The sequence below is a fragment of the Neopsephotus bourkii genome, unplaced genomic scaffold (genome assembly GCF_033783945.1).
Source record: "Neopsephotus bourkii isolate Nb327-2 ecotype Australia unplaced genomic scaffold, CSIRO-AGI_Nbou_v1 NB_1080, whole genome shotgun sequence".
NCBI lineage: Eukaryota > Metazoa > Chordata > Aves > Psittaciformes > Psittacidae > Neopsephotus > Neopsephotus bourkii.
In genome coordinates, this window is record NW_026901568.1 from 3,655,246 (window position 1) to 3,679,023 (window position 23,778).

At 38.8% G+C, this 23,778-nt stretch overlaps 1 protein-coding gene across 4 annotated transcripts in view; it reads left to right on the top strand.

The window, feature by feature from the left end:
- Positions 1–23,778, top strand: part of LOC133217001 (contactin-4) — a 341,090-nt gene that overhangs the window by 113,647 nt on the left and 203,665 nt on the right. The window contains exon 1 of one of the 4 annotated variants that reach the window (XM_061362132.1): positions 3,195–3,295. The exons of the other annotated variants lie outside the window; for them this stretch is intronic. The gene's annotated coding sequence lies outside the window, so the exon portion shown is untranslated. Of the gene's footprint in view, positions 1–3,194; positions 3,296–23,778 lie in introns of those variants that run through there. 4 annotated transcript variants of the gene reach the window in all.

The window sequence follows — 23,778 nt, forward strand, 5'->3', positions numbered from 1 at the left end:
CTCATTATGTAGAACTTAGTTATGTCCTTCGGGGAAACAACCTTTATTTCTTTGCTTGCTTGAGTGAACGGTCTGGCCTGCCAGATTTCCTCTGCTATTCTACAAGATATAAGATGTGAAATGTAGAAGTGTTCCATTGCCAAATTCATGCTAAGACTCGTGAATCTGTAGTTTGTGCCCTGAAACACTGAGTGCTGGGAGCAGACAGACGGGGACCCAGTTAATGAACTACGCAATTACATCCCTCTTTAAGAGCTGTTCCCCCTAAGTAGGGCACAGTTTGCTGCATATATCCTTTAAGACACAAAGTGAAACCATGGTGTGATGATGAAGATAAGATGTTTTGGGAAACCCGTAATTAACAAACGATTTTTAGGAGCCCCATGGAGAAGAAATCTGTTATGTTGTCTAAAAATGCCACACTCCTTTTACGTCCATTTTCATTAAATATCTATTTCTGAGTGGGCTGTTCCAGGGAAACTACCTAAAATAGATGTTGGAACGTATAGTGATAGCTTACATTCCTTATTGTTTTGTAGCTGTAGATAAGAAAAACCTGTGAATAATATTTCTAAATAAATGTAGTGTGAGTTTCTTAACTGAAAGAAACTACATGTTTACATGAGGAAAAATATATAATTTGTTCATTTTAATATAAACTTCTCAATGTTTGTTTAAACCAAGGACTTAAGTGAAGTCTGCAACTAAATAAGTTGATCTGCAGGCTTTGCATTTGTGTTGGCTGTAGTAAAAGAAAGAAATCCATAGTTATTACTGCAAGAATAAGCTAATATTACTAGCTTAGGAGTCACTCTTAAATTTTAGTTACATAATGATCTTGTGAGGTGCTGAGCATTCACAATTTAATTGTGTATTTGAACTTAGAAACCTTATAGGAATTTGAGTGTAATGCAATAGACCTTAAGCTTGTTTTCCTTTTCAGTTTATTTTATCAATAACTTTTGAATTTCAGTTGGCTTGGAATTAGTAGAAGACAGAGAATACGAAAGTAGAGCAGTCAGGTGATAATCCCAAATACCTAACATTGTACTGGCAGCACCTATTGTATTTATAGTCCAATAGGACCAGATTTATCTTTACCTCTAATTTGATAAATGTTGTCATTTTCCATTGAAGAAATTATTTTAGGCTTTTTTTTGTGAGTTAACCCACTCTCTTGAGAGTAAACCAGCAAATAATTTATTCAGTGAAAATTCCTGACAATTTTTAAGTAAGTGAGAATAAATATTTCTAAGGTCCTTGCGGTTATAAAACTTGACATTTTGCCCACAGATATTCTCGTTTTGCATGTTACATAGTGGTGTCAGCTTGAGTTCTGATAGCCAGTTCATTGGGTTTTTTCCAAGAAGCTCCTCAAAAAAGTTCTTCAGATTTAAGTTCAGTTCTGCCTTAATTTTGATATATTTTGCAGCATATTGTATTTGGGTCATGGGCTTCCATTGCTAATGGAAAAAGCAGAAGAAAGCTGCCCAGGGGCTAGCGATGCCAGAAGTCATGGGAATGTGGACCTTTCCAGTGGGGCTGGAGCCACCTTCTCATGTAACATAGTGGAAATCCAGTCCTACTGCAGAAATGTGAAAAAGTCATGTCCTGCTTCAAAGCACTTGTGTTTGATTTCCACCTGGAGACTCCATAACAACAGTTTCCTTGCCAAGTAGGACTTTGGTCCATGGTAAGAGTAATTATTGAAATACCGTCAGCATTGACCCAAACAAGCCTATAAAGTCTCTTCAATAGCCTACAGGTTATTGAACCTGTAAGGTTCCTGATGATTCCTGATGATAATCAATCAATTTACAGGTTTTCAGTTGTGACATGAAAACTTTTTTTTTTTTTTTTTCTTATTGTGGCATTTTCCAAGGCTGTAATTGGGGTTGGCAGGGGAGGCAGTGGACCTACCTGTCTAGGAGGAGCTCATGGTTCAGGGTTGTACCAGGCAGAGCTACCCTCTGCCACAACCTCCCCAGCAAACTCCCAGCTCTCATGGACCGCTCTCCTCTCTCTGCTTGCCCTTGGAGCAGCTCTGCTTTGCTGGTTATTCACCAGAGAGGATGACTGATGCTGCAGAGCAAAGGTGTGAGCTCCCATCAGGGATGTGTGGGAGCAGGGAGACAGGGAGCAGTCGCTGTGCTGTCTGAGTGAGCACTCTCACAGCAGATGGATCTGCTGGCATGAGAGTGAGCTGCTCTTCAACTTGGGCAGGAAGAGTTGGTGGGGTTTTTTTTTTGTTATGTTTGTTTTGGTTTGGTTGTGGTTTTGGTTGGTTGGTTTCTAAGTTTCCGCATAAAATTAATTTTGTAAAGCACAATTTTATCCCTGGGATGCTCAAGATCAAGAAATCTACTTTTAATTGTTTATGTTCAACATAATACAGTGCTGGGTCCAGCACAGGTCCTGGCTTTAAGCAGCACCTTTTATTTCAGTCTTTTTAATTCAAACTGACTTAAGTCGGCAAGGAGGGACAGGATCTTAAATTACCTTTGAGAAGGGAATGGATAATCAGGGCAGCACAGAACTATAGTCAGGCTTGCAGTCCATGAGTTGGTCTAGTGGTGGCAGCTCCTTCATAGTTAGTTGTTGGCCAGATAGTAAGGACTAGTATCTGTGCTTCACTCTGCAGCTGTGCCATGTGTGGAGCTAAATCCATGCCTCATGTAGCCAGCAAGATGTTCAAATCAAGATCCCACTCTGCACCGCAGAAAAGAGGATTTGAGATTTCATACTGTTGGTTTCCTTATTTTCTGTATTCCTTATTTTCTTTATTCCTTTCCCACTACTCACCGTGAAGTTCTGTTTTAACATCTTGATGTATTTGTGTCTTTTGCAGTAAATGCAGCATGTCCCCCCAGCTGAAGCCATGCCCACAGCTTCCTTATGCTCCTGTTGCTGTATTTCTTCACAAAAGATAGCTGTTCCTTCAGCGGTCACTATAGTGTCTCCCGTTGTGGTATTTGCAAATGAAAATGATCTTTTAGAACTGTTATTGAACAGAGGATTTCCAAGGCACTGGTTAAAATAGGATCTCACCAATTGGATAGCCAGGGGAAGATGGATGGGGTTTTGTCTTCTGCATTGCTAGAGCTGATTAGCATTTTTGTCATCCCTGCAAACCCCCAGGGCTCAGACTGACAGTGGCTCAGTTGTTTTGTATTCTGCTCCTCTGCACTTCCACATTCCTCCAATGGTTATAGTGAGCAAGAGAGGAGAATATTAAACATCAATAAATGAGTCGGGTCACATCTGGAGTGTTCAACACATGGCAGTCTCTTTTACAGTAAGCCTTGTTATTATATAAAATAAAAGTGTATATTCTGTCCAGCTTTCAATCGCATGGGGAAATCTGAGAAGGGAGGCAAAGATCAATTGTTGATAAAGATAGCCTATGGCAGTGGGTAGATGAGGCTGTCAAGTCAAGTGAGAAGGCAATAAAGTACAAAAAAATAAAATTAAAATATTTTGATTCTTGGAGGCTTCTACTTATAATCTTTTATTTCTGCAGCCTGAGGCTCCCAGTTCATCTGCTGCCTGAAGAGGTTGCAGACCTTGAGTACACTTTTTAATGCCAAGTATTTGTTTTCAGAGAACAGGTTGGGTGGGAATGAGCCTGGAGATAGGAAGAACCTTTCCTTTCTGCACCCAGTGCCAGAGGGGAAAGGGCTTATAGGAACAGCCTCTAGCAGCAAGCAAATGAAATTATTAATGAAGCATGCAGCAAAGCTAACTCAGATATTTAATGACGTTTGATTCATGAGGATTCTATTCACATTGTGTTTCTAAAGTTTTAGTCAGGTGTTGTGATCTGCGGTTTGCAGAATGCAGCTCTGCTCGCCCGGATCTGAGCAGTGTGTGCAGCAAGTGCTTTAAAAAAGAGAAGCTCCTGTTGTTGTCTTTGTGTGAATTTCAGGAGTCTCTGGGAGACCTAGGGAGCAAATTGACAAAATGATGAGTGTGTGTGTAATATTTTATATGTTTCATTTCTCATCTGACTAATAGAGGGCTGAGAAAGAGTCCTGACGCGCAAGTAACGCTGACGATATGGCAGATGAAGCATAGCATGTCTTCCCAGAAACATGGATTTTACAGAGTGAGTCAGAATGAGCATTTTTCTGGTGAACTGTAGCGCCTGTCTCTGAATTTCCAGTCCCTGGTGACAGCAAGTCAGTGCGGCTTGTGGTGTAAGAGTTGGAATAAAAAAAGAACAGTGGTGCACTGGTCATAGCTCCTGGGTCTTGGCTCCTTCATGCAAAAGCCCATGGTTTGACCCTAAACCACTCAGTCCCTGTCCTTTGGTGCGCAAATCTGGTATTGCTTTGGGTGCTGCAAAATGCCATTTTGTCCAAGCATGATTTTGAAACTCAGTGTTGAGCTGAAATCATTTAAGAGTGTCAGTGAAAAAAAGAAAGATGATTGCTTGGAAATAGGTCTCTCTTTGGTTTTATACTGTCTAGGGAATAACGTAACTGTTCACTAATTTAGAGCTCAGGTAGCGAAGCACAGATCCTGAAGCAGCTGAAGGTCTTTCCTACTTTTTTTTCTTCTTTTGTTTTAAAAAGAGCTTTAAGTTTTTTGAAGGGAAAATAACCCATATCTGGAGCACTCAAATTACCATCTGTACATTGCTTTGTGATATGTTCACCTGAAAAAGACATTCCACCAGATATAAAGTTGAAATTTATTTAGTAAGAGTAAATAAAATCACCCAGTCATAGTTATGATCACAGAGCATTAGTTTTAGTGACCACACAGGAACCATGGAGTTGATGGTGGGTTCCAAGATGTGATTCATTTAGAAGTTACACAGCTTGGTCTTTCAATCAGTTTGTCTTTAACAGCTCATCTAGAGACAATTTACAGTTTGCTTTTCAGGTTAGATTACCATAATTTTATTTTATAAAGAGTATTAGAAAGACAAGTTTGGGGTAGTACAGCGATCTTTCATGTTCTGGTTTTATCTCTGCTATAAAAATATAGGAAACATTGTAACTCTCATGTTTGACTTGAGGTGTGACATTTTGAGTGGCCAGAGAGAGGTGGAGAAGGAGATCATGAATGTGCTGCCCATTCCCTCCAAGACTTGATGGAGTGTGGGGGACTCGGTGCAATGGAATGTCCTACAGTCCCACCTGTCCTCTCACAAGGTTACTCCTGTCCCATGGGAATGATCAGGAAGAGGTGTTGTGGCCTCCAAGAAGATCAAGCTATGGGTTTATTTGTGCATTTTTGCTTCCTTCCAAGGTCTTCACCAGCCAAGGTTCAATGCAGCTCATGGTAATACAGTTTCACATTGTAACAGCCAGTAAGTAGGTTTGAGCATGAAAGGATGCGTGTATCAGTTTGAAATAGCTGCAAAGCAGTTTGAGGTTATTCCAGGTCAAAGGCACTGCCTGGTGTGATTTTAAAGCATCCTTCCATCATTACCTTGAAATCTGTCAGTTTGCTGAAAGCTGGTAATAATGTATTTGTCTGAAGATGCCTGCTGTTCCCAGCCAGGCTGTTTGTGAAGTTTAGAGAGTCACAGAATCCTGTAGCAGTGCAGTTTAACACATGCAGAAAGACTTTGGATGCCCTTTTGGGGCCCCAGATATTTGGGGCTGCATATCTGAAGTTTACACATACAGGGTTTATTTTCTGTTTGGGTTTTTTTGGGTTAGGGTTAGGGTTAGGGTTAGGGTTAGGGTTAGGGCTAGGGTTAGGGTTAGGGTTAGGTTTTAAAAAACCTTTAGGTGTAGGGTTTTTTTTTAGGGTTTTTTTGTTGTTTCTGGTTTTGTGTTGGTTTGTTTATTTTTTTTTAATCCCAAAGGAATTTAATCTAAACCTCAGCTAAATTGAAAGCAGAGTCACAAATGCAGGCACCATGTGAAATACAAGTTTTACTTAAACATTTTCTTCCAATGAGTTACTGAAGCAATATATTTGCCTAAGCTATAAAATAGTTTGTAGTGGAAACGTAAATAACAAACGGCCCATCTCTGCTGTGTACCAGCATAATATATTCTTTTGGGGACCTCTCTATGCGCTATAGTTGATTTGCAGTCTCCTTTCGGGCTACCAGTGAACCATCCTGAAGACATTGAGGAAATGGTGCACATAATGATGTAATTTGTAACAGGAGCCTGTGGTTTGTCAGCCTTGTCATTCCCTCACTTCTAACCACCCGTCCTCCTCTCTGCTGAAGTTTGTGAAGCAGCGAGGACAAACAGCTAGGAATTTGGGGAGATGAAATTCAAAGCTGAATTATTATTTCAGAAGTTCCCTGTGTAATGCAGAGTTCTTAAGTAGTGTTCTTGTATTTAAAAATGAAACAGTGCAGTGCAGCAAGGATTTTTCTTCAAGCGAAGTAATAAAATAAATAACAAATTAAACTTTGTCATGCCCAGTGGTGAAAAAAATTTTAAAGAAACTAACCAACATTTTCAAAATCAAACTAATATTTGTTTTTCTAAGAATTGGTGTTTAAAAACAAACAAATTTTCACTGATGGAAAAAAAAAAATTGCTTCCATAACATGCACAGTGGTGAGACGTGACTCTGTAAAAGAGGTAACACTGAGAGAATTTTTCTCTTTAAGTGGAGAAGGTCTTTTGGCTGTAAAAGTTGTTGTGTGGTTAACTAATTTTCTTTAAACTGAACGGAAAAGCAAAGCAGAGTATGTGTTTTCCCTCGTGGGCTGATATTTCTGGTTGTTTATGAGCTCCTGTGTATTGTCAGTTCTGAAAAGCAAAACAGGAGGAATATATGCAGGAGAGCATAGATCATCTGGGTCTGTAAACTGAATTTTATACCTAACCTGAAAATAGTTATAAAGCAATGTAGAAAGTAGCATGTTTGCCAGAGCTGAATGAACTATTCCGGAAAAAAAACATGCCATCTTTTAGCTGTTTCTCTTCCTTGCTGTCCACTCCATCCCTGGAGTATTTACCCTCAGTACCGCAGCTGCAAGAGGCAAGGTTCTCATGGCAAATAAATGAGGGAGGTTTTTTTCATCTCCCCAGGTGCCAGGCAGGATTAGAATTGGAAATAAGAGAACTATATGAGAACAGCTCTCACAGTGTTTATCCCAGGTAAAGCCATTCTTCTCTCATCAGAACCCCGTAAATAGCTAGCCCATTATCCCCGTAACTGCGCTTTTCACCCCTACTTTCTTCAAACAGTTAGTGTCTGACATCAAACTTGTTTCCAGGAAGGTGAACCTACTTAAAAAATGAATGGGAATTAGTTATTTCTAGATGCAGCATCTGAACAGGTAACATCATTGCAGGTCATGCTCCCTGACCTGGATTTGGTGATGAATAGCAGAGCACCCCCATCCCTCTGATTTCTTAGCATGTATTTGAGCTCTTTTCTCACTTTAGGCATAAGATCTGAGCATTTTGAGGTCAGTGACAGAGGTGACATGGCCACAGCAACTGCCTTGATCTTTTTCTTGAGATGTTGGTGAATGGCTTTGGACAGTGGAAAAGAAGAAATTGAGAGTCAGTGCTGGCTTTGCTGGGGGCAGGTTGGACAGCTAACACGTAGTACAGAATTTGTGAGGTTTGTTTGCTGTAACCAGCCATCAGTATAATGTATTGCTGCATCTGAGAGATGCTCTGAGTTCTGCTTGAGAGGTAGCAAGAAGTTCACTCTGAGAAGATTTAATTCCAGTAATGACCACTGAATAATTTATTCATCTAATTTACAAATATTTTTATGGGAAACACTTGAGGTTTTAATTGCACACTTAGTAAATGATTTGTGTGTATCAGGGATCAGGAGTTTAAAGAAAATCCATGTATTTCTGACTGTTTTGTTCACATCTGGGAGCTGTTTCCTCTCATTAGCCACCCACATTGCTGGCTGTGTTACAAGGAGAGCAAAGAGGGAAGGCCCTGGTCTGGTCCCCTGCCTTGCTCTCCACTAGGAGCTGGGAGTTGTATACTTCATCTCTTGCAAATGTTTCCTTTCACTTCTTTTCAGATAGGACATTTTATTTAAAACACTGTTGACATGCTGTAGATTTGTGTATGGCAGAATCTCAGGATTGGTGTTTTGATGGTATTTTGATGCTTAAAATGTCCTTGCACATGATAGAGAGATTATTAAATGCAGCCTAACTGTAGATTGCTGTACAATCTCACTGCAATCATTAAGGGGGGGGGGGGGCGCGGGAGGGCTGCAGAAGGGCATAGACACAATGCTCAAGATTGTACTCGTGATTCTCTGCTCTCTGCTTTTCCAGCAGTTTTCAGCCTTTCCAAAGAAATCAAAGCAAAGTTTCAGTGAAGCAGATCCCCTGTCTTCACGATACTCCTCCAAAATTATCTTTACAATTTGTTCTGTCATTTACAATATGCCTTGGTAGTACAGACATTATTTAAATGCACAGTAATCTCTGCCATTCAAAGCAGGGAAATAAAAATCATTTGTTTGAATCTGCAGAGAGCACCTATTAGATAGAAATATAAATCCAAACAGTGTCACAGATGTTGCATCCCAGGTGAAATCCAAGTCATTAGCACACTATAGAAAGAATTTTTTCACCCGTCTAGTAGAAAACTCAACTGCCTGACAGATTGTCCCTGCTTTCACAGCCACTTCATTAGGTGGACTTCGTTTTGCAGCCAAGGGGTCAATGCTGTAGGGTGGGACAGGTCGGCAGCATCTCTGGCCTCAGTCTGTATTTTGCATCAGGAATTGCTGCAGACCAGTCTTTCTTTTTGTCCCTTACATAGAAGGCACAGTTCATGGCCAAGCCAAAGTAGATGATATTCTCAGCCCACAGTCAGCAGTGATAATGTCCTCCCAACCCAGATTATCCTCAGAACTCCAAAGGATTGTAAATATGTGTTTCCTCAGCCAGATAAACCATCCAAGACTGGCACAAATGTTTCGTCAGTGGCTACTGTTTTAGGGTGATGCACTTGCCCCAGGAGCAGACTCAGGGGCAGTTTGTTCCTCTCTGCCCAGAGAGGGCCAGCAATCCTGTTAGCTTTTTAGATCTTTCTGCTTTTATTCCTTGTTCCCTTGCTATAGCACCCACTTTCTTCTTTTTGTTTGTCTGCCATGCAGGAGAATAGTTGGACTCAAGATGTGTCATGCCTGCTGACTCTGATTCTAGAGTTGCATTGACTGTAGATTTTCATTTAGGTGTCTAGAAAATACCTGTTACGTTATCCCAGTTTCTTGCCTCTTTATATGCTAGTAGGGGTTATATTAAATATAAGAGGAGAAAATAAACAATTAAGAAAAACAAATTAATTCCTGTCTCAATACTCTGTGTTAAGAGAACAGTTCAAGGTAAACAAATGTACATAAATTTGATAATTTTATTAAATACTACTATTTATAGCAACAATAAAGAAAAACATGAGAGTAAGGGAATTAGTGACCTTGAATCTCAGTACATTATTACTGTATAGATATTGTTTGACTTTAATTTTTATTAATGTAGGTAATGGCTTACATGGGCCTTATGGCTGCATTACTAGTGCTCTAAAATTTAATTAGATTTTTAGAGCAGCTGTTAATGTCTTCTCTAGGATTATATAATTCAGTGGCAATGCCAGAAAACTTCATCCATTTCATGAGACTCTGAAAGGAAACTGAAACGAGGTATTCTGTCTACAATACTATCTTGAATTCCTGAGCCTTTCTCATAAAATAAATACGTGCAATCACAACAGCTTGTTTACTTGCAATGCGGATTATAGGTAACATACCAAACCATAGAGAGAAAAATCCTGTCTTGAAAATATTTAACAGAGTTTTTTAGGATTAGGATTTTTGTTTCTTCTGTTAGACCAAAGACTCAAGAGTCAGTTATAACCACTTGAAAGAAACCCATTTCTAAGGTGAATATAAGGCAGGAATAAGTATGTCCCCACCTCTTCTTACCAGCTTAATGGTCATGATGGTCAGATGTATGCGTCATGTATGTGTGTGCCACTCAAGGAATGTATATTATAGCAGTTTATTTTCCTTACAAAAGAAAGAAGTAGTGATGTTCTTAATTGTCCTGTCTGTCAAAAAAATAAATAAATAGAAATGCATCACGATCTGTAGTATTTAAATAATTCAGGAGAACTTTCTGAAGGTGCAGCTGTGCTGGTTATGGGGAAAAAAAAAAAAGAATTAGAGTTCATCCAAAATCAGTCACTGAAACAAATCTCAGGAAGTTTATAGATAATCTCAGGCTTATTTAGTTCAGACTAAGCAGGGCTAAAAAATAGAGAAGTAAAGCTAGTGCCAGGTATGTACCTGGTGTGTACGAGAAGCTGACAAGAATAAGATGCTGAAATTTGGCATGCTGGTGGTACTTTTCTGGTATCTGTGTAAAATATTCCAGTTCTGGACTGGCATATAGAGTTTGCGTTGTGCAAAGAACCAGTGAAGAAATGCCACTTTGGCATCGTTCAAACTGAATTTGGTTTGTGTCCTTGACTGTGCTCACTGGCATTGAGAGTGGCTCTTCCTTCACCTGATCGAGATAATAGTATGATAATTTTATGCATGGAAAAGCTACAGGAAATAATTTTACATCTATGAGGTATTTTGTTCTACATTTGGCCCACATCTCTGTGTGTGCCATTCCCCTATTTTCAGTAATTTGACTGAAATTTGTGTGTTATTTGCTGACTTGCCTATTCAATTAGTTTTTGAATTATCAGTAAATCAACTTCTGAAGTCTTCCCTAACTTAATACAGAATAGCTTTTGGCCTGTAAATTATCCTTGGTTATGTTAGAACCTTAAGAGAGAGATAGTTAGTTTTCACTGGATTTATTTCTCAATCCAGGATTATTTTATTCTAAATCTCCCTTGGTTAAATGAGCACAGCTTTCAGTACAAAGTTTCTTGGTAGAAGTGTTTGAAGGATATGAGACAAGGAGAGATGCAGAATAATGTGAAAGTATGTTTTAGGGGAAGAGTGGGGATGATTTAAAAGGTGATTAGCTGATGAGTAGGAAAGAGGTATTATCTGGGGTGAGCTTCAGTTGCAAGATAAATCCCATGGTTATTAAGTGCACCCTCTTTAATAGGAGATTTGGAAAGGTTTCCTGCTGTAACCTGCTTATGTATGCCTGCTAATGAGGAAAATTAAAAAAGTGCCCTTTTTTTTTTTGCTTTGTAAACTTTGAGCTATGTTATTCATCAAGTCATGGCGATGACTGAGAAGTATGTATTAACGTCACAGAGCTTATATGATAATGGATCAAAGGATGAGATGTGCTGGTTAAAGAAAGGATAAATGATAGCAACCTAATTTATGAAACAACTCTCTAATATAAATAATTCACTAATTTCTAATTATATGATTAATCCAAGAAGAACAAAATCAATCATGTCAGTATCAACACAACAAATTACTGCAAGTTTTGCAGTAGTTTCTTGAGCATAACTACTCTTGTGCATCCCCTGAACCCTACACAGGAATCGAGTGTTGGAAACCAAGAGGCAAATCCAAAGGGCAACAGTTCAGTGATTAAATACCAGTGTTACATAGCAAAGAGGTGAGGAAGTGTGTCTGACATGTAAGCTATTATCTCTAAGCTTTGAAGGAGAAAGATTACAAGTGTGTTGGCTGAAGTGTTTGCATATGGCAAGTTTTGCATATGACCTGAGAACACCTGAGGCACCAGTGTGCTGCTGCTTACTCTGCCTTTCTATCTCACAGACTGAGAAATTAAAATAAATAAGAAAAGTAAGGCATTTAACCATTAGAAACTTTCTTCTTAAAGAAATACCACTTCTAAAGAAGTAACAAAACCTGTAGTGCTTTCTTCAAATCTGTTCCTGCTGTAAACCATTTAGAAATAGGCAGATAGTTTCAAGTGTGTTTTATAGATATTGAAGAACAGTGGGTGCTAAATATGAGCTGCATTACAGCTGTTGGCAGTTGCAGACAGAAGCAAAACTCGGTGATATATGGCATGGAAATGAGAGACCGTGATACGATTAAGGATCCACAGCAGACCGCTCAGCAGGTGGGGTTCACATCCTCTGATGAAGGAAACATGTCTTGCATTTCATTGTGCTGAGCGGCTGGAGCTGGACTGGTGGTTCAGGAAATGACATGAGAACTACTTATTAGCCAGGAAAAATCAGCATCCAGAGACCAGCATTATTCATTCGGCATTATTGATTTAACTTAAAGCCTCGGCAACTTGTTTCATGAGTAGTTCTGGCATTGTTCCACAGGAAGGCTGGCTTTGCCAATGAATTCGTTATTAAAAAGAGTTGAATCAAGAAGCTGAAATATCCAAATCATTGTGGGAGATACGAGGCAGAAGTCCTGTGTTTATTTTGAGATGACTGCACCAGTACAGGAGCTGCCATTACTTGCTTAGGGGTTATAAAGTTGCAAGCCTGTCTGATACCTCTGTCTTTAAGTACTTATAAACTTTGTTTTGTGTACTATCTCCATTTCAGTCTGAGAAGGTTCAGAGTAAATGGATTAAGGTCTTACATTGCTTCAGCATAAGCCCCTTCTATAGAAGTGATCTGCCACTTCTAGAAAGTTTCACTCACCCCAGAGGGACTGTTCTGCATTTCAAATGTAAATAAAAATGATTTTTAAATCAAAGAAATCTACTCTGTAGTTTAGAATTTCTAAAACCACGGTTAATCCTAAAAAGGTTTTCTATGGGATATTTAATAGAGCAGAGTTAATAATTCATAATTTAATGTATCTGATTAATTTTGCCTCTTTTTCTCAGAATGTCCTCAAAGCGAATAACAATTATCTCAAATGTACTTATTCAAAATGACTCAGTGACCTCTCTTTCTAGATCACTTATTCTTGATTCAATTTTTCATAGCAGTGCACAGTTTCTATTGGTTATCGTTCATTATTTCTCTACTAATTGATTAATCACAAATCCAGTTAAGAGAAAAAAAACAAACAACCCTGTGACAGGAATGCATGCTGGAAATACATTTAAAATTACTTTCTGCAAAGTGTAGTTTTAAAATGCATTTTCAGTGAGCTGAAAATGCACAGGCATAGATTTCACATAATGCACAGAAAATAAACTCACAAGGGAAGCTACTAGAGATGAACCGATTTTAATACTTGGAATGATATTTTTAACAAATATTAAATACAGTTTCCATTGAGATGTATACAACTAAATCAAGAACAAAGGTGTTTATATCTGTCCCAGAGATCTCTGTGTATGGAAGAACATGAAGAATGCCAGTTTTCTTCTGAGCAATCCCTGGAAATAGTGACACTCTGGCTGACACTGTCTGTCCTAAGCACACAACACTGGGCTGGACAGGGAGGGAGCTGGGGCTCAGTACCCATCACCCAAAAGCCTTATACTGAGTGTGAGCATGTTCTGGCTTGTGTGCTTCACATCACCTTTGCGACAGCACTGAGGTGGTGATGGAGGCAGCCCCAGCTCTTGTGGAGTATCAAAGTCCCTTGCCTGCTTTTAAGTCCAGAAACACAAGTGCTGACCTCTGCTCAAGCCTGACACAAAATCTGCCTTCAGCAGATGCAAAAGTGACAGCCTGGTTCAAGAAGGATGCCCTTTTATTTCACTCCCCCAAATGGTTTTGTTTTTCCACTGTTAGCGTCCACAGATGTTCAGATTTGTAGGAGGTGGTGCACTAGGAATCTTTAAATCCTAATTCTTCCAGAACTAAATGATGTGGCTTATAGCATGCTGTGAGTAATTGTATTGTTGTTCAATTTCCATTTCTTGGGATAATTCAATTTCTTCCTTAAACTGACTTTCCCATTTGTTTACTTTTCTCTAGTATTTTCATTCTATGGCTACGTCTGTTCCCAAAACCTTCCCCTTTTCTGTCATTCATTCTTTCTCCCTGACCTGCGGCCAGGTATAGAGGCAGTACTCTCCCACCATTCAAGCCCTGAAGATGCTTTCGGACGTGATGAACCTGTAAAACTCATTACGTGCTTCTGTGACCCGCAAGTCCTTTATGTTTTACTGGGAAAATTTATAGTGTTAAACTGCACTTATCCTGGAACCTGAGCCAAATTCAGGAGCCATTCAAATACGTAAATGTCTTGCTCCGTTTCCTGTCAGCTCTTTAACTGGACCGGGAAACTGCAAGGAATTGGGTTACCAGCAAGATTCACTGATCCAGGGAATCTGACCTACCTTCTGCGTGTGAGAAGATGAGGGATGGCACAAATGCTATCAAGGCTCGATGGGACTCACTAGCAGAATGGGCTGTTGTGTTGTCTTTGCTCAAGGTCAGAGGCAAATGAGTTGCTTTAAAGTGTAGGGATAAACCACTTTGCTCAGGAGTTGTAGACTTAAGGGTAGGGTCCCTGAATGCATTTTCACCCTGCCTTGGAAACAGGGTGCCTCCACCTGAGGAGGACCTCAGAAAAACAAGTGATGAAATCATGTTGTCCTGGGAATTGATAGTATGATCTAACCATGCAAATTGTATAAAGGTAATTAACCTCTGCTAGCAAATGCACTGAAATGTGCAATGCCCTTAATATGAGAAATTTGGTTTATATAATATATTGCTAAGTGTTTATAAAAAGAAAATCAGGAGAAAGACAGTGGCATTACACCAGGCCAACAGTTTTAACACTGCATGCATCTCATTATAGGGATATTTTTCCTTTTATTTCAGTGTGCTCATTATTTTACAATTTAAAATCTATATAAAAACCTTAATAGTCAAATAGATGGCCTTAATGTGATGGTTTCATTAAAACTAAGGGGTTTATTTGGCTGTTATCTTTCTTCCCGTCTTATAAGAAGTCTGTGATGGTCATATGTGGTGGCCGTGCTAGCAGTTTGTTAATGAATTTTCCACAAATTAATTTTCTCTACTAAAACAGTATCAATAACCGCAAGCAATTATTTTATGTGGAATAGGAACAAAAGAAGGCATAATAACTTTCTTGACTTTATTTTGTGGAATTAAAAGTACTTCTCTTTTGGCCTCTTTTCAGTAGAGGCTTATACTAAATGATTGCAAATAAAGCAATCGGGACTAGCATCAATTGCTAGATTCAGCTAATAACACTTTGGTATTGACTTACCCTAATGTTTTTCCAGATGTCTTTCTGAAATTTACTGCCTTAGATCTGTTGATAGTTTTAGGTGGCTTTTTTCTGATTCATAATCACGTTTAAATAACCTTTTTCTAAAAGAAGTCTTTTCCAGCTGAAGAAATTAAAAGGTATCAGCATCAAATCTGGTAAATGGATAACCCATGGTTAAGAAAATTATAAGGCAAGTGAGATGCAATCTCAGCAGAAGAATCTAAAAGGAGGAGGATTATCATTTAAGGAAAAAAGGGGTATTAACACTTTTCCTGCAACTCTAATGGGAGGGAATCATCTTCAGCATCTTCAGCTATTTGCAGAGGTTTAAAAACCCACACTAGATACCTTTTGGTGTAGATTTTAGGAAGGTGTTTGTTTAAATAAATTAATATAGGTCAAACTTTATTAGTTCATGTAGCTTTGACATGTTTTTTTACATGGTTTTGGATATTAATTTCAAGTGTGATTTCTGTATGTAGGCAATTCCTTCTCCAATGCAACCTGATAGTGCATTTGCCACATTGTCAAGACCATGCCATCATTTTCAAGTAGAAAACAAGAAATAGTGTGTGGCTATTTACTGCATTTACCTGACCTTCTAAAACAGCTATTTTTGTGTGGTGCCTGCAGTTGCTCCATACATGATTGCATGCATGGTAGATCTCCTGTGCTGGGTCTATGGAATTGGGAAGTGATGAAACATCTGGGCTGTGGAAGAGCAGCCCAGGCCAGTACTTGCCTGCCTTTTTGAGGTGATTTGCGTCTGGTAACTTGCATTTGGTTTCATAAATGTACACCACCACTTACCACTGTTGGGTTTTGTGCCAGAATTGGAGTGATGGAGGTGGACTGTGTGGCCCTGGCCACCACTGCCTGTGGTTTTGGGGTTGTCTTTGCTCAGGGGAGACCAGATATATCATACTTCATGTGAGTGCAGAGTTCAGCTCTGTGGCGTGCATGCATTGGGTGTTGTACTTGGTGTCATTTGCTTTTGGGGGTTTCAGCTGCTACTAAGACTGATCTCAGAATGGTACGATTTTTAAGAAAGCGTTATTTATCCAACATTATATTGGTAAATATCAGGAATTCTGTTCAGTGATGGTATCTGTTTTCAAATACACTGTTTGGCTATGTATTTGTTGTTCATATAGAGAGCATTAATGGGCTACAAATGGGATATGCACTGCCTTTTGATGGGCTGGTATGAGGATACATTAATCATCGCTGTAAACATATTTAGGATGTCCCAACAACCATAAGCGAGACTGTGCCTTGGGTGGCTTTGCTGGGGCACACCATCTGCTGAGGGCCCTGCCCATGTCCGAGAGCTGTGGTGTGGTCTATCTCTGAGGGCTGCAGGGCTGCTAGCAAGGAGATGAAAAGTTAAAAGTTAATTTTCCAAGAGCTCTCGTGAGGCTGAGGGGGAGAAACAGTGCCATCTGCTGAGCCCGGCCCTGGTTCTGTCTGCTGTGCCTTCTTAACAAGAATGGTAATAGCAAGTATATACAAAGTTTTGATGATTAACCCTCAAATCAATGCATGTAGGTATGTAAATTATGCCACCTCCTTACTCTGTGTGATTTTAAGGGATATAAGAAACCAAGTAAGGGATCATACACCTATTTTTGGATAAAACCCTTTTGTAGTAATCTCACGTGTAATTGAATTGTTCATTTATGGACTTGTTTATTATTTTTATTTACTTTAGACAGTCTTCTTTAGGAAATACTGTTCTCTAAAGGCAGCGTTAGCTCAGGCACAATGATGTTAAACAGAAAATAAATTTTCTGTATTCACCTTGAGGGGTTTTAGAATTTACAAATTATAAAGCCAATAATAACAAACTTCCATTTAGAAAGCTTTTGACAGGAAGAAAATGAAAAATGAGGAGAGAATATTCCAAAGAAACTTATTCCAATTCATTTTATAAACATGAGCAGAATAAAAGCTGTGTATGGGTTTGACAGTCAAACATGCCGACTTGTATGAAACAAAAATAGCACATTTTCTTTGACTACTGTTTGTGAAAGCCTGGCTTTAAATACTCAGTTTTAAAGCTAATGAAGGACTTCTGAAGACGGTATGCTGAAAGAAATTCTAGCAGCCCACATAGCTCCCATCTGCTTTTTGACAGAAGCACAGTCTGCATCAGGCACTAGCAACAGTGAAAGATGCTTTAACTGTGGGTGATAAGTGAGTGTATTTTGGTGCAGTTTAGGCTGAAGCTGTCAGTCTATCAGTTAATTTTGCACTGGGTATGAATCTGGACCTTTGGAAATGCCTTTTTTTTGCATTTAAAGGACTTACTTGTGCTACATTCTCACTCATTTCCAGTAGAACCAAGACAAATGTGGTAGAGGGATTTAAAATAAATAGTGTAGGTTTAAGAGACTAATTAAAATAATCCTACTGTAAATTTCCTAATGCTTTTTGGGAGGTGGAGTGTCTGGCTTTTTCTTGTGAAGTTTTACCATTTGAAAGTGACTCAGTCCACCAGTTCAAATATTGTTATGGGCAAGGTCAAAAGCATCAAGTGTGCAGGTAGTTTGTAATTGGCTGTCTGCGGAAAACAGCAAGGAATTCAATCTATTACATGAACTTCGGTGCACTAAACCAACACTCAATGAAGCCATTGGAGCATAGAAAATGCTTGCTAATCTCTCTCCAGTAATTATTGCAGGTGTGCCATGCTTGAATCAGAGGAGGCATTTGTCTCTTGATGAACTTAAATGTTCTAGTGACTTTTTTTTTTTCCATTAATAAATTACATTTTGACATTCAGAGACTTTAGGTGACATTCGGGAAAAGTGTAGTTAAGGAAAACCTCAAAAAAAAGGTATTCGGATAATCAGCAATGTTCTTTGGAACCAGGGCTAATTCTAGCGAGCAAAACCAGCCTGACATCTGTCACTCTTTTGTTTGGTTGATTTATTTACTGTGTCTGTGGAAGCAGGCAAATAAAGACCTGGACATCTGGAAGCCTAGAGTTTGAAGATGGTTGAAAATCATGATGTTCAACATAAGAACTTGATTTCACTATGTTAATTAAAAATTATTACTTTGGAGAAACTTTAATGCAATAGAATTCAGATTTTGGAGGGTAAGGAAGTGTGGAAAGCCCAGATGCAACGTTATAGTCTATAGTAGTTGGTAACTATTGATTTTTGCTTGTTTGAAAAATAGCATGCTGGCTGTTTTCCTCTGCTCTTGGCCTTTAGATATGACTGGGGGTCTTAGATCTTTTCACATCTATGCTCTCTTTCTATGCTTCTAATCCTAACTGTTACAAGTCATTGACAGTAATGGGAACTAAAGTGACAGTGTTCATATAAGTTCATCCAGCCACAGTCTCTCTTAAGTGCTCAATTACTAAGACAACACTGGATATATTTTTTAATCACCAAATATTCAGTTCTTGTTTCTATTCTCATTTCTGTTAGTATTGCATGACTTCAGATGAGTAGTTTGATATTTATTATTTTGAAGCACTGGTCACATGATTTTTGTAATAGCTATTCCTTATAATGTGAGGCAGCATATCTGTCTCATGTTCTGCAGTTTAGCAATGATAAATTTGATATTTATATTTATAAAAAGGATTTGTTTTTTATACTCACAAAAACTGTTTCAGTGTTCCTTGGATCGCTTCTATGTGTTGAGGAGGGGGAGAGGGTTGAGTGTGTTTTGGTTGGTTGATTTGGTTTGGTTGTTTGTTTTTTTCCTTCCTTTGTTCCATTTCATCCCCTCTACAGGTGGTCAGGAGAGGTACTGCCTTTTCCTTTTGTATTCATGGGTTGCCTAGCACACCTGATTAGTGACTAGGGTCCATAAATACTGTGTAAATAGAAACAATAATTTGAGCTATTTAAAATTCACATGAAAATGTGAAACTTCATTTCCCACCATCAGTTACTCAGCTAAGATGAAGATGGGTACCATTCTGTGGATTTTGCTCATCACCAAGTGCACCAACAGCTTTACCACTGTTGGTCCAATGACCATACTGTTTCAGAGCAAAGACAAACTACTTATTCTTAAGTGTTCCTTCAGTGATATTCATGGTATTTCTTTATTTCTATCTCTGATGTATTTCAGCATCTTAGGGAGGAAAAATAGAATATGTACCATTGGTTGTCATGTAACGCAAATGGTCTTTTAGATGTCTTGGTAAGTTAGAGCATGTTTGATGGTTGAACCTTCACCTACCCTCAACACTCTCATTCAGTCTTAATCAGCTCCTACTGAAATGGTATTCTGCCTGCGAACTGCAAAATTTGTGCTGGCCTTAATGACAGAAGATGGTGAAGGATTCAGTAGCTTCACAATAGCTCTGTTGTCCTACAAAAGGTGTTGGGACTGGCTTATCCGTTTCCCTGATCATGCAGATTCGGAGCTCAAATAAACCTCCGTCATGTCTTTGTTTCTCATCAGGGAGATAAATTATCAAAGCATCACCCAGTGCTAATCATAAGAAACCAGATAACCCTAATTAACAAGTATGAAAATATCCAGCAAGAATCCAGTGCTGCTTTGAAATTTAGTCTGAAATAACTTTTTCAGTTTGCTATATTCAGATAAATGTGATAGGCAGAACTGATCAGCCTGGGCAAAAGGTCCCTGCAATTATTTTATAACTATTTTGTCTGCAGTGTTATTTAATAGTACTTTCTCATAACCATCATGCCATAGCCATATTCATTTCTTCTTCCTAACCTAACCAGGGACGTCATGACCAGCAGTGATTCGGGGCTGTGCAGCTGCCCAGGGCCAGACAAGAGTATTACTCTGCCCTGCACTGCTCCTCAGCTTCACTGCACACCAAAGCATACCCTGGGTCTGCGTTTGGAGTCTCTCATCTTGGATGTCTTTCTGCATTCTTTATTCTGTGTTTTAACTCCTGTTACCAAACAACTTTCTCAGTTTGATTTACTTTGGGGATTGGGTTTGCTTTGCCTTTTTTTTTTTTTTTTTAAGAATAAATAAATAAATGTATTTTTATGCTTTTGTTTCTATATTATCTTTCTTCCCATCTTCTTGTGACCACTGATAAGCATCTTTTTGCTATACAAATTTTTTTTTCTGGTTTTATTTCTACTCAGTTCAGTCTGAAGAATAAACCAGATCTCTTTAAAAAGTATTTATTTACCAAAAAGTAAATTGAGCAAGCTGAAGTATCCCATAGATCAGAGAACCTACATTGACTTCTACGCTAATTGTGTTGCATTTTTACTTAACCAAACAGTTTTACTCAACTCTTATGTTACTTTCTTTTTTGCAAGAGTGAATGCAAGCTTTTCACATTGCTTCTCTGGGCTCATATTGCAAGTTTACCTTTTGTGGTAGGCTTTTTCTTATTTCCTTTCGTCACCCTGTTTATATCCAGAGACACTGCACTCAGCTTCATTAATTGCAGTCCTGTCACCTTGATTTAAATAATTCTCATCTTGTGCTACATCTAAAGCTTCATCATTGTATTTCTCTGTATCAGCCTTTGTGATTACAATGTTGCAATCATAGTTCAGTAATTATCTTCTTTTTAAAGTGCCTATTTCGATTTACAGAAAACTGCTTAAGTGAGTCCTCTGTAGCTCCCTCTGAACTTATCCGTGCAGAGATCTCTGACATCTAAGCCTCACATTTTCTGTGATCTTCCTGTATCTCTGTTTCCTTTTTTTTCTCCTGTTGACAAAATCTGGTTTTCATACTATAGTTTCAGATATTATTGCAGTATTTCTAGGTTCATCAAATTATCTTTATCTTCAGACTAGTCCTAAAGTTTCTGAAGTACTTAGCATATTAAAAAGCAACAAAAAACCCCTTCCAATCCCATTTGTTAAAGAATTTGCAGCAGACAATACAGGAAGGTATGTCCTGTTCTTTATCGGTATCAGTCTGCCTCTTTAGCAGGCAGCAAAGCTCTCTGTGTAGATTTTAGATACAGTTCGTTGGCATAAGTTACAGCTTTCATTAGAAATACTGAAATTGAAAAATAAAAAGAAAGAGAAAAAAGGTGGACTTTTGTTCCCTTATTCTTCTTTAGGTTTTAAACCAGCAGTGTTCATAAGTTCTGGTTAGGTGTGGTATAAGAGTTCTAGTTGCTGAAGGAAGCGTTTCAGTCCTTCAGACTCACAAGTTGTAGTTAAGACAACGTTTTTAATGCTTTTTTAGTCCTTCTGTTAGAATCAAGGGTGAGAGTTTAGAGGCGTAGAAGCTGTTTTGAAAGTAATATTCTTCAACTAAGAAGTGGGTGTCTGTCCTTTATCGGCTCTGCGCCAGCTCGTTCCCATCCAGGCTATTTGGTCTCACCCAGGCAATTTTCTGAGTGCACTTGGTGTGTGTTATGTTCTTAAACACACATGTGAAGTATCCATGGGGTTTGGTGCTTTTGTGGTGAGAAATTTAATGGGTAAGAACAGTAGCTCAGGTTGTGGTTTTGCCACGCTTGTCTGCTCTTGGCTTATAAGATCTGCGAATCTAAGGGAATTAGCCTTCAAGTAACGAAATTCAGTACATCAGTGTCCACAGCAAATTACTGAGGTGCTCAATGAAACCTTGGAGGGAAGCTGTACTAGCACTGCCTGCAAGTATACAGTTCTGCCCCTGGCCCTTCCTTTGCTGGCTGTACTGCCCAGCCTTTACAAACCCTCTGTTTTGTCTCTCAGATTGCTTTTTAATCTGATGGCCAGTACTTTCTGTGTGGAATCTCTTACATCAAACTGTAATTTATGTTATTTCAGAGTACTTTACACTTGATACTCTGGTAATATCACACTTTCCTTCCTATAGATGACACTGTCAATTCTATCAAGGTATATTGAACCATTGCAAATTTTCTTCATCACAGGCATAAATTAATGGCTATATTTTCTCAATGTAAACAGAAAATAATCTGTAATGAGTTTATGTTATGTATTCTAGTCAGCGCTCTTATTTAATTATTCTTTATTGGTGAAACTGGAATTAGTATCCTGAGATTATCAGTTCTCTTCACCAGCTCTACTACCTGAAAAGGCTTCATTAACTGTGTTTAACTCTTTGTTTTATCTTTGAATTCTTCTTTTGGAGATACAATCTTTACATACTGCATCAGAAGGACCAGGAGATGTGTTGTGTCTAGTCCTCTGACTAGTGCTCTGGAACCACAGGGTTCTGTTTCAGTGGGAGATGCATTGGTCCTACAGTTTGTGCTGGGTTTAATGGTGGTGTCCAGATCAGAGAAGCCTGGAGGGTGAGATTCAGTATCGTTTTAGCAGAACGGCTCACAGCACTTCTGTCCTTTTTGTGTATGTGTGAATTCTTGGTCCAGGGCCACCACCAAGTCAGGTAACTGAGGTGACACAGTTCTCCATTTGGCCTCAGGTAGTCTGGTTTCTCAGTGTTGTCTGATATTCAGACATATAATAAAACTATAATAAATGATTTGCAATGTAGTATTAGTACCTGCTAAATGTGCTTAATGTAGCATCCGTTCTGCTTGCTTTTGTAACTAATTGCTGCATTAGAACACTTAGTAATTGTAAGAGTCATGGTTAGGTAAGTAACAGTGAACAGGAAAATATCTAGAGAAGCAAATTTTATGAAGCTTTCTCAGCTTCCCTAAGGGGTTAATTTTCATAATGGTCTTTTGCATAACGATAGGTCACTGCTAATTCTTAGCTACCCACTAACATTTATATTAAAACTCTGTAGAGATTAGGGTTTTTTTCCAAGTCTCTGAGCCATCATTTGACAACCTGTGAAATGGAAGATGAGCTCTGATGGGGCTGGGAAGTAGGTGGTGTCTAAGGGTAAGTGTATTTGGAAAAAAAACTGTGAAAATTCACAGCAAAAGCAGTCTGGAGATACCTGAAATATGTTCCTTTTAAGCTTTCTACTTGTCTATACAAGAAGTTGTATTCCTGGGTTAGCGAAGGGTTTTCAAATCCAGAGTCAAGAGGCTTAGGTCTGGGTCTGAGAACTGAGAACTTTATTCAAAGACAAGCAGGTTAAGGTCAGCCTAAGGCTACAGTGTGAATACACCTTCTTTTCATCTCCAAATAATGTTTCTAGCATCTGTAAGTAGCCTGGCTTTCTCTTATCAGGTTCAAAGCACTGGTGTTTCCATAGGAAATCAGATTTAAGGTAAAGAAAATTCCAGTTTTGCCACAGACAGTTGTAGGCAAAATGACCAAGGCTCAAAATCTTTACGTGTCTTTGGCTGTAAACAAAATGTGTTGGCTAGGACAATTGAAAAATAGCTATGGTGTATTTTATATCAAAATGTGCTTCTGAGAAATGTCTGTAAGTGGTACAGTGTGTGATTTCATGCTTTATTGTTCCTCAGTCTGTTCAGTTTACAGGGAAAAGGTATTTTTCATTCTCCTAGATGCTAGCTTTGCCAACACTACGTGAGCTTCGAAGCTCAAGCTGTGATCTTTCTGTCTTCTACATTTCCATCGATAATAAAGAATACGCAGGACCAATTCTTTTCCTAGTTACCCCTGTGAAACCCCATGATCTTCCAGGATTTCACAGGCAAAACTGAGCAGGGAATAGCAGTCCCTTTGAAAATCAAAAGGACAAGAGCTATCAGAGAAAAGCTGCAAGCTAGAAAAGCATCCATTTAGACTTGTACAAAAAGGAGTATAACTGAGTGAAAGGTGAAAACATAATTACAAAAACATGACAATGGAGAAAGTTTTCTGAGAGCAAGATTTACAGAACTGTAGGATGTTATCTCAAGGAGGTGGTGACAGGTCC